Source organism: Octodon degus, unplaced genomic scaffold (assembly GCF_000260255.1).
Source record: "Octodon degus isolate 3935 unplaced genomic scaffold, OctDeg1.0 scaffold00303, whole genome shotgun sequence".
NCBI lineage: Eukaryota > Metazoa > Chordata > Mammalia > Rodentia > Octodontidae > Octodon > Octodon degus.
Genome location: NW_004524879.1, coordinates 1,362,446 through 1,372,445, shown reverse-complemented (window position 1 = coordinate 1,372,445; position 10,000 = coordinate 1,362,446). Strand labels below are relative to the sequence as shown.

The 10,000-nt window shown below is 41.0% G+C and overlaps 1 pseudogene; it reads left to right on the top strand.

The window, feature by feature from the left end:
* Positions 1-5,237: 5,237 nt before the first annotated feature.
* Positions 5,238-6,898, top strand: LOC101593187 (annotated as a pseudogene).
* Positions 6,899-10,000: the final 3,102 nt, after the last annotated feature.

Below are 10,000 nucleotides of genomic sequence, written 5' to 3'. Positions count from 1 at the left end.
CAATTTCCCCAGGTTTTAACAAGCAATCCTATAAGAGAGAGGGTGAAAGGAGGTGTGGTTTCATTGTCAGTATATTTAAATAAATACATCATATGTCTATAAAACACACATATACCTATATATGACAGATTATAACTGATAGATGATGAGCACAATAGGTAGGTAGGTAACAGATGATAGATTATAAAGTGAGAGAAAATAAATGATATAGACATTCCACACAAACCCGTACATCACACATTCATTTAGAGTGTACATTTTCTTTCCGTCAGCTTTCTAAGTAAGCTATAATTATTCTATTCTTCATCTTATTTTTGCAGTAATGAGACCCAAATTCCTAACACATAATAGGCAAGAGTTTTATATCCCAACCCCAGTTTTGTTGCTTTTTTAAAAAGAAAAAAATTTAAAGAAGAAAAACAAAAACAAAATTACAACAAAGAGGAAGAACAAAGACAGATAAGACAGTCCAAATGGTGTGGACTTTCAGAACAAAAATAGAATATTAACTATGTCTGTCATATTACCTATTGTTATTGTTAGATTTGTTGCTCAGACAACTGGAAAAATTTTAGCTTTTGAAACAGGGACTTGCCAAATTGCCTCAGCTGGTCTCAAACATATCCTGCTTTTCATCTTTCAGGTAGATGGGATTAAAACATTATACCACCACAATGACCTCAAACTTTCCAATCCAGTCTTCAAAACAGTTGTGACCAAAAAAAAGCCATCATTGTGCTTATTTTACATGCAATGCATTTGTAGAAAGGCAAGTTTCCCTCGGACATGTAGCTAACAGAAAGTGCAGTGATGGTTTGAATTGAGGCAGTCTCTCAACCTTAGAAGTTACTGTCATTTCCTGCCTTATGCTGGACGTGAAAGAAAGCACTTCACAGGCACATGCATATCCACAGCGATGCCCACCTAGATCTGCCACACTGAATTTAGTTTTGTACCTTGCATCTGTCAGCTTGCTGTTACTATAACAAGTACCTGGAAGAGTCTACCTGTAGAGAGATCATGCTCAGATTACCTCATGATTTTAAAAGTATTAGTCCCAACCAATTGATTGCTACTTTGGGTCTAGATTAAGCCAACCCATCATAGTGGAATGAATGTAGGCCAAATATGATCACTTAGTGGCCAGCATAGAAAAAAAAAAGAAGAAAGAAAGAAACAAAGAAAGAAAGAAAGAAAGAAAGAAAGAAAGAAAGAAAGAAAGAAAGAAAGAAAGAAAGAAAAAGAAAGAAAGCAGGAGGAGAAAGCAACTGGGGTTCCATATTAAAACTTTTAAAGCTCCACCCCCAATTACATTACTTCCTCCTGGCAGACTCAAAGCTTCTCCTTTCCTCACAGAGAGCAAATTGGCCAAGCAATGGCCATGACTCATCCACATGGCTGACGCTGAGAAAGGATCTACAAACTGCACTACAGGGTTTCAGGGTAAATCCTGAGGGGATTTCACTGACCTTATCAGATACAAAAGCTACAATTCTTGTTACATGGGTCCTGCTTTGTCTTGGTCTTAAACATCCAGCAGAAAAGTATATAAACAAAGTACAAGACATAAAGCCATGCTGTTATGTTGAGCTGTAGGGGACTCAGGTGAACAAATTCTGACATTACCAGTCAAGTTGAAGACCCAATACTATTATGGACTCTTGGACTATTTTGGAATATTTTGATGAGTTCACACACCTATAATATTTAAATGATGAAACTAAACAAGAAAAGGGTATATAGATGAAGGTCCATTTTGTATCTGTGTATTCAAAATGGTTAGGATAGATATATAGCTACATTCTCTTAATTCAGGGAATAGAGGGGTTGGGTCTAATAGTGTTTCTAAATAGGATATCATGTCTGCATCCTGTACAACAAATAACCACTAGGAAGGCAGTATGCAATATGTTAATTATTGGAACTTGTCCTACCAACTTGCTTTGAAAATGTCTCATTGCTATTTATTTCTCAATAAAGTTAGGGGGAAAAAAAATCTTCTCCCTTCCTCTAACAGGGCCACTGTGGAGATAAAATCAGACTCAAGGGGCTTCGGGAGCCATGTGAGCTGTGTATGCTAGCATACCTCTAGTATTAACCATCAGTCCTAAATTCAATTTCCCTCTCTGCTGTGCTAAAGGTTGAAGCCAATGTACCCCATGGCGGATGCCTTTATCCTTCCAAGCCCTGAGGGGGAAATTCAGGGTGCTCCAGACATGCCGCTCTGTTGGCGTCACTTGCTAGCAAATAGCAGATATATTGTAAAGGGAAACTCTGCGATACACCTAAGCTAATCAGCCAGGAGCCCCACTAATAGCTTTGAATCTATTTAAGTAGAGCTCCAACGTGGAGCGATCTTTATGTCTTGAATATTTTAAGGCCATTATTATCCTTACCAGCTACATTTGTCATCATTCATAAGTAATGGAAAATGTTTTGCGAGCTCCCCAAGTCCCTCGAGCTCACTAACCATCCCGCGTCCTTAATGCGTTTCATAACAAGAGTTCCAAGTCATGGGGCGGAACCGGGATTTGGGAATCCAGAAAGCGGGGAGCCGGTTCCCCTGAAGACTCCTCCACCAGTCTCGATTGAGACACTGATACAGAGGACTCAGATGCTCACTTTATGCGACCCAAACTAAGCAAAATCCCCATGTGCCAAATATACATTTTAAGATAATTACTGCACATACACAATCATTGGTGGGCTTTGCATGAGCAAACACAATAAAATATGAAACAACGACGTTGACGGATACGTATCCTGGAACTTCACTCGGAGCAAGCAAATTCAATACCGGGTGATACTAACAAGAAGAGTTGTAACTTTAGAGGAGATTTTGCTTATCTGTGTTTGGGGTTGGGCGATGTTTTGTGGGGTGGCTAATTATAATAGCTTCAGACTCGTACTGAGTATCCTTGGTGTTAACCCTGACATGCGCATCAGGTGAAAGAGGTTATTTGAGGAAGAAGCTACGTCCTTGCACGGCAAGAAGGCTTTCACTCTTTGGTCTTTTGGGTGGGGAGGTTATGAACCAAATGTCTTTGTCAAGAGAAAATAAACAGCCATGAGCTTTTCGTATCCCCTGTGTGCAACAGCCGTTGTACACACGTTATAAAAAAAAAAAAAAAAAGATAGTGACAGCGGACTGAAATAACATTTCCCATGCCTACCAGCTCCTGCGAGAAGGAAGCTGTTCAAATCCTCCCTTAAAATAATCTCTCTCTTTCTGTTCTGAATCTAAATATGCACTACTTAGCAAGTGTAATGTGTTAAAATTGGAATAAAAAGTGGTTTGCTAGCCTGGCCTTACATAGACATGATTAGGGTCATCGTTTCTAAATATTCCACTTCTCTCCCATGTGCAAGGTAAAGATTTATAAATAAAAGGCTTGTTTTCCTTCTACAAGATTTACTGGTATAATTTCCAATACTGTAGTTGGTTTTGCGCACATATTCTTCTTGCTTATATATAAATCCTTACACTTAGCAAGAGCTGATATATTAAATGATGATTTCTCTATGGGAAATTGAAGTGGATTTATTAGCAGGTTTTATAAATCAAGCACAATAAATATGCGGTTTAAACTTCTAAAAGAACAGATTTATGTATCCTTTCAATAAATCATGAGGATAAGTATCCATAAAGTCTTTTTCTTTGCACAAATCTGGTCAATTTTTAGGTAAATACTTCATGTCTTTTAATCTATTTCATATTCATAATTAGAGCTCATTATTTTAGTAAGTATCTGCAGATTTATGGTGATCCTGATTGCAAACCTTTGGAGGAGCTTGGAAGCCTGCCTGCATTTTAAGCATTCTAAAGGATAACTAATGCCTGTCACCAGGAGAATGAGTGAAAAATGCACAGTGCTCACGTTGACTCCGCTGTGTAATGGATACGCCAGAATTTAAACTGACCCATTTTCCACTCTCACAAAAGCATCACTTAATAATAACTCTTAGGTGGCAATAAGTCATACTTTACAATTCTGCAGTGCTTTATAAATGACTTAACAAGTTTAATTCAGGCTTCTCTATTTTAATCTACGATTAAGCAGAGACAGGAAGGACACATTTCTTTTTCCAAACACACTGATGAAACCCAAGGCTCAGAAACACAGTGCATCACAGGGATGGTTTAGGAGTGAAATCCTTCCTTATGAACTATGCCATGGAACTGAAGCCAGAATCCCACCACACCCAAAACAGCCCAGCGGGAACCTGCGTATAAAGTGCACAAAGGAATCTGTCTTGTGTCTACTTTTCTTTCTCTCTGCAATGGTTCCACACACAGAGAATCATTAATAAAGTTTAAAACTCTGAAATTCCATCCTGTGGCACGACCATTGCTGCACACCGTATCCTCAGTCATGATTAGTGGCCACATTTGAACAACCCAAGGGCAACCACAGGCACTTTCCCAACATTTCATGCACCCTTCATTTCATTGCTATGCATATGATGACAGATCAGGCAAAAATCATTGGATCTCACTTAGGAGGGGTAACACACTTCCAGTCTGATGCACATAGATCAATCCTATTAGCCATGTAACTGCAGAGTAGATTCTATAGCTTTCATGAGATCATGAATTATTCTCAACAGTATAGTAAAGACACTGGTCACATTATGGAAAATTACACTGACATTGCAAAAATGTACAAAACAAGTACTCAAGCCATTGGGGGAAAATTCTAAGTAAGAGGACCATGCAATAGTTATTCAGTCTGTGGCATAAAAGCATAATGCAATGCTACTCAGCAATGAGAACGAACATGACAATTTGTCAGCGAGGAAATTCATAGAACTGGAGGTCATCATGTAAGACGAGGTGAGCCCGTCTCAAAAAGGTATCATTTATTTTCCTTATTACATGATATTGGAGAGAGGAAGGAGGAATGTGAGAGAGAAGGGTACAGAGAATAGAAATCGAAAAGAGATTGTTAGGTTAAAAAGGAAGACAATGGAATCAGGCAGGAGACAAGGGAAAGAAAGTAAATTGTGGGGAGTAAGAAAGATGAACCAACATTAGATGCAGGCATGGATTTGCCAAATGAAATTCAATATTGTATGCAGCTAAAACATTCTCATGAAAATAATCCTAAAAGTGTGTCCAACATACTACATGAATAGCTACCTTAGGCTTTCAAAGGACAAAGCAAGGAAAGGAAATTTGGAAGTTTGGAGTGGCAACGCTGGGCAGATGTTTAGGTGATGGATAATTTCTTCATCCAATGATCATTCTTGATGGAAGTACGACTTCAAATGGCAGCTGCAGTATTGCTGGTGGCTACTATGACGGCCTGGCCTGGGGTGGGCAGAGTAGGGGTGGTGGCCTTCACTTTCCTAGGGGCACTAGAAGCTCAGTGGGGCCCGAGCCTGGGAGACCAGTCGTCTCTAGGACCTTTCGGCTTTGGGGGCGGTAGCGGCATTCAGGTTCTAAGTGGTTTCTAAAAAGTTGGGTGCAGATTTTCATGGGACTTTCAGTGACCTTGATGGTGTCCCATTTAAGAGAGCAGACAAATTCAAAACACCAGCTAAAGTTGATCTGTTGGCTTCTCCTTGCCGGATTGTTTGCAGGTTGCTAGAGGAGTACAGTATGACTTCTCCTTGGATAAGAAAATCTTTGAGTGGGCTGAAGATATTAAGAAAATTCAAGAAATCCAGCAGGGAACAGACTGCCATGCTGAAGAAACAGAAGCTAAAGTGAATTCTAGGAGTGGCCCAGAGGGTGGTAGCAAATGAGCTTCTCCAAGACTCACAGTCCCGCCACAATGCCACCTCCTATTAATCCTATCCTTGCCAGCTTACATTGCAACAACATCCTCATGCCTAATTAGGTCAGCTACGGTGCCACGGAATAGGAACTTCTCAGCCCACCCTACCCAAAGGCAGATTTCAACCCTGCTGACTTTGAATGTGAGGAAGACCCATTCGATAATCTGGAATTAAAAAAACTGTAATGAGAAGGAGGAGCTGAGAACCATTCTGGTAGGAACCACTGGACCTATTATGGCTCAGTTACTGGACAGTAACTTGCCCAGTGGCAGCTCTGGGTCTGTGTTACAGGATGAGGAGGTCTTGGCATTCTTGGAGCAGTCAACCCTGGATTTCAAGCCTGTTCATAAGCCCAGTGGCTTGATAACTTTACCACAGTTAGGCAACTGTGCAAAGACGCCGCTGTCTTCCAAAGTGTGCTTTTCTCCTATTCCAGCAGTAAGCAATATCAAATCTCTGTCCTTCCCCTAAACCTGACTCTGATGGAGAAGGTATCCTGCCACTGCAGTGGCATGTTCTGAAATGCCCTAAGTCTTCTATATAAGTAGTGCCAGTGAGATCAACAGGGACCATACTCTTGGGCTTTCAATTATGAACTTGGATCGTGGCCAATTCTGACACTACCCCACATGCCTTCCCTGTCTGTATTGTCTGTCTGCACAGAAGAATCATCACCTCCGAATACAGACATGACAGCCCTCCCTCTGAATTTCTTAGTGTCCCATGTCCTCAACATACCGAGCTGTCCACAGGCCTATTTTGAACTGCAAATGCTGTCCCCCTGTGAATGGCAGTGTGTGGAGACAGTGGTCAGCATGGGCTATTCCTATGAATTTGTCCTGAGAGCCATGAAGAAAGGACAGAATATTGAGCAGATTCTTGACTACCTCTTTGCACATGGACAGCTTTGGGAGAAAGCCTTCAACCCTTTTAGCGGAAGAGGCTCTGCAAATGCACCAGTGTTCACAAGGAAAGATGATGGAGTTTCTTCAGTTAATGAGCAAATTTAAGGAAATGGGCTTTGAACTGAAAGACATTAAGGAAGCTTTTGCTATAACACAACAGTGACCAGGACGATGCTTTGGAAGACCTCGTGGCTTGGGCTGGAGCCAGCTGAGAGCAGGCCCTGCCTTGGCCCTGCCATGGAACCACCACCGCCGCGAAGCCCTGGAGAGCCCACCTATGGGGAAAGAGAAGGGGTGCGCTTCTGGATTTTCTTCTGGGGTTTAGGTCAGATGCGGAGACTGTGCTTGCCAGTCTCTATGAGCCTAGGTCTTGACATGGAGGAAGTAGGGAATATTTGGGCATGTGAGTGCCTCAAATAAGTCCTTGCTCATTCCATATTAAATTTATTTGTATTTTGAAAAAAAAAAGATCATTCTGGAGAGAAAGTATTCACAGCGATTTGTAATTATATAACTTAAAAAAACCTTTAAAGTAGATTTTATTGACTTGGAACTATAAATTATTTACGTGAAAAGAATTACTCTACATGTATACAATTCATTTATAAACTTCTTGCTGTCTAGTTTATGATAAAGTAGTGAGTGCATTGCTTCAAGAAATATAATTTCTCAAAATGATGGAGACTGAAAGGCCCAGGCTCTGGTGCAGACCTGTTTGGTGCCTCCCACGGCCTCTCTCCTGGTTTGGTGGGACAAGTTTCTACTGTAAGTTCCCATGGTCACCACTTGGCATGCATCTCGTCCGTGTGTGTCCTGGAGACTTTGCCGGCCTGCTGCACCAAAGCTGCCCACATGAATTCTTGTTCACTTCATTACCCATGATGAAGTCCTCCCGGTAAACCTGTGCCTTTCTGACATTCTGGCTTCAGTCTCCAGCATATGCATTTGGAAATCAATCAGTACAGCCCATCAGAGGGGGCAAGTGCACTCTACCCTGATCTTGCCAATAAATGAATCTATGAACCCCTAGGCAGGACACACGGAGCAGCAAGATGGTGAATCTTAAAACTAAATGGGTACAACTGAGGAGTTAGTGTAGCCCAAGTCCCAAACATTACCTAAACCAGATAAAGCTGAAATTTAGACCAACAGGAACCCTCCTGAAGCACAGGAGGGATGCACGATGGGACAGATGTTTTGCAAGACAGCTTGGAAGTTTCTACAAAGTTATACGAGCTCTTTGCTTAGGAACAGGAAGTCGTACTCCTAAATATGCACCCACATGAATGTAGACTCAAAGCTACCAAAAAGCACATTTGAAAGAAACATTAAGAGTTCTTCTAAAGGCAGTCTGTGTTCTTCTTTCCCCGCAGTCTCCTACTTGCCAAGTTGTATAAGTGGAAATCAAAATTATTTGCTGATCAGCAACATCCTAAAACAACAGTTTTGGTGCGGTTGAATGCATTGGAATTCCTAGGAAATCACAGGTGGATGTGGTGGATTGTAAGCCCGGGTCCTGATGGGCAGGTTGCTGACCCTTTAATCCTTTTGGATTAGAGATAGCAGACAGGGCAACCAAAGATTTTAAGAGTATCCACATGAACACCAGTGGTGAGGCAGCCATTTTCAGCGAGATTGCATGAATTTGCTTTTGTCGGAGCAAAAAATATATATATCGTTCAATATGGGAAGCAACAATATCTCTGAAAATGACAGTCTTGCTACTAGCCTTTTGTAATTGGGACGACAGTGGACTGTGCACGAAATGGATGGAAGAACCTGGTTTCGTTAGCCGGAAGTTGTATGTACAGTGAGGAGTCCTTTTCTAGTGTAGGGGGATGTTTCAGTAATGCCGAAACGCTTGTAAAGTCCACAGTAGCTTACTTTTGGAGTTGTGCAAGATTCCGGTTTCAGGAGGTTTACAAGTGCAATCTGAATCATTAAAGAATTAAAAATTTTATCATTTTTTTTCTCCTTCTTTACCCTATTGTTTGTTTCTGGCTGTCAATTTTTATTTCTGATAATCAGTCAAGCCTAATGTAATACAATACAAACCTTCCACTTCCACAAAAGTATTTAAAAGAGGGAACAGAATTGAGCTTCGGTATGTATATGTGCTGATTTTTCAAAATGAATTGAATCATGATGCAGCACAAAAATGTACAATTAATTTATTTTATTTTATTTTTTGTCTTTTTGAGACCAGGGCTTCACTTTGCAGCTCAAGCTGGCCTTAGACTCACTTTGTAGCTCAGGCTTTCCTTGAACTCACAGCAATTCTCCTGCCTCAGCTTTGCAAAAGATAATTTAAAAAAGAAATTGATTCTCGATTTTTTTTATTAAGTAGACTTCACACTTTTTGAGTTCATTCCCATCAAAACGGCTTACTGCAATTATTTTTTCATGTTTGAGCTAATGCAAACATAAATAAATAACTACAAATTGACCTTGTGACATCAATTTTTTAAAAACGCTATGGTGGGAATGTTCAGAAGCTATTTGTGTGCATTCTTTTGCCTTTTCCCAAAACGTATTCGCCATAAAACAATACACAGTGTCCTGCAGTTACTGACCTCGTGCCTTCAGACATTTTGGGGTACTATGCTAGCAATGTTCTGACCACTTGTTCCACCAGATGACCCGGTGAAGAGGATGAGACCAGAATGCCTGCCGTCTTTGTCCCAGTGTATTTGGATTTCTTTACGAGCACCCAGCCCATTGCTAGTTATGTTGCACGTGGAAAGCACCAGTGCAAGAGGTAGCATTGTCAGTATTTAGATAAAATTATCTGTGGAAATGATAACTCCAACATCATGTACTCATGCCCGGATTATTAGAGAAAACCACACAAGCTGAATGTTCAGAGTGCGACTCTACCCGGCAGAGGTCACTCAGATTCATTCCACTAAAATAATGGCAGAGGCAACTAAAAATTCAGCAAATGTACTACGAATGCTAAACTGGAAAAAAAAGACATTGTTCACCAACTAGAAGAAACATACATGCTCTGAGTATGTGAGAACATCCCCTGAAAACGATGGTGTGTGATTACAAAGTGATTTGGAAAACTAGGGCTGGGGAGATAGTATGGCGGTCTAAGCACCTGCCTGGCAAGCGCAGAGACCCAGTTCGATCTCAGGTACCTCATGCTGGGCCAGCCCTGGAATCCTGGGTGCATGCTGCCAGCCCTGAAACTGGCCGTGGTGGAGCACACTTGTAATCCCAGTGCTGCGGAGGCTGAGACAAGAGGATCACTATGAGTCCTAGCTGCATAGAGACACCCTGTAACAAATAAATAAATAAATAAATAAATA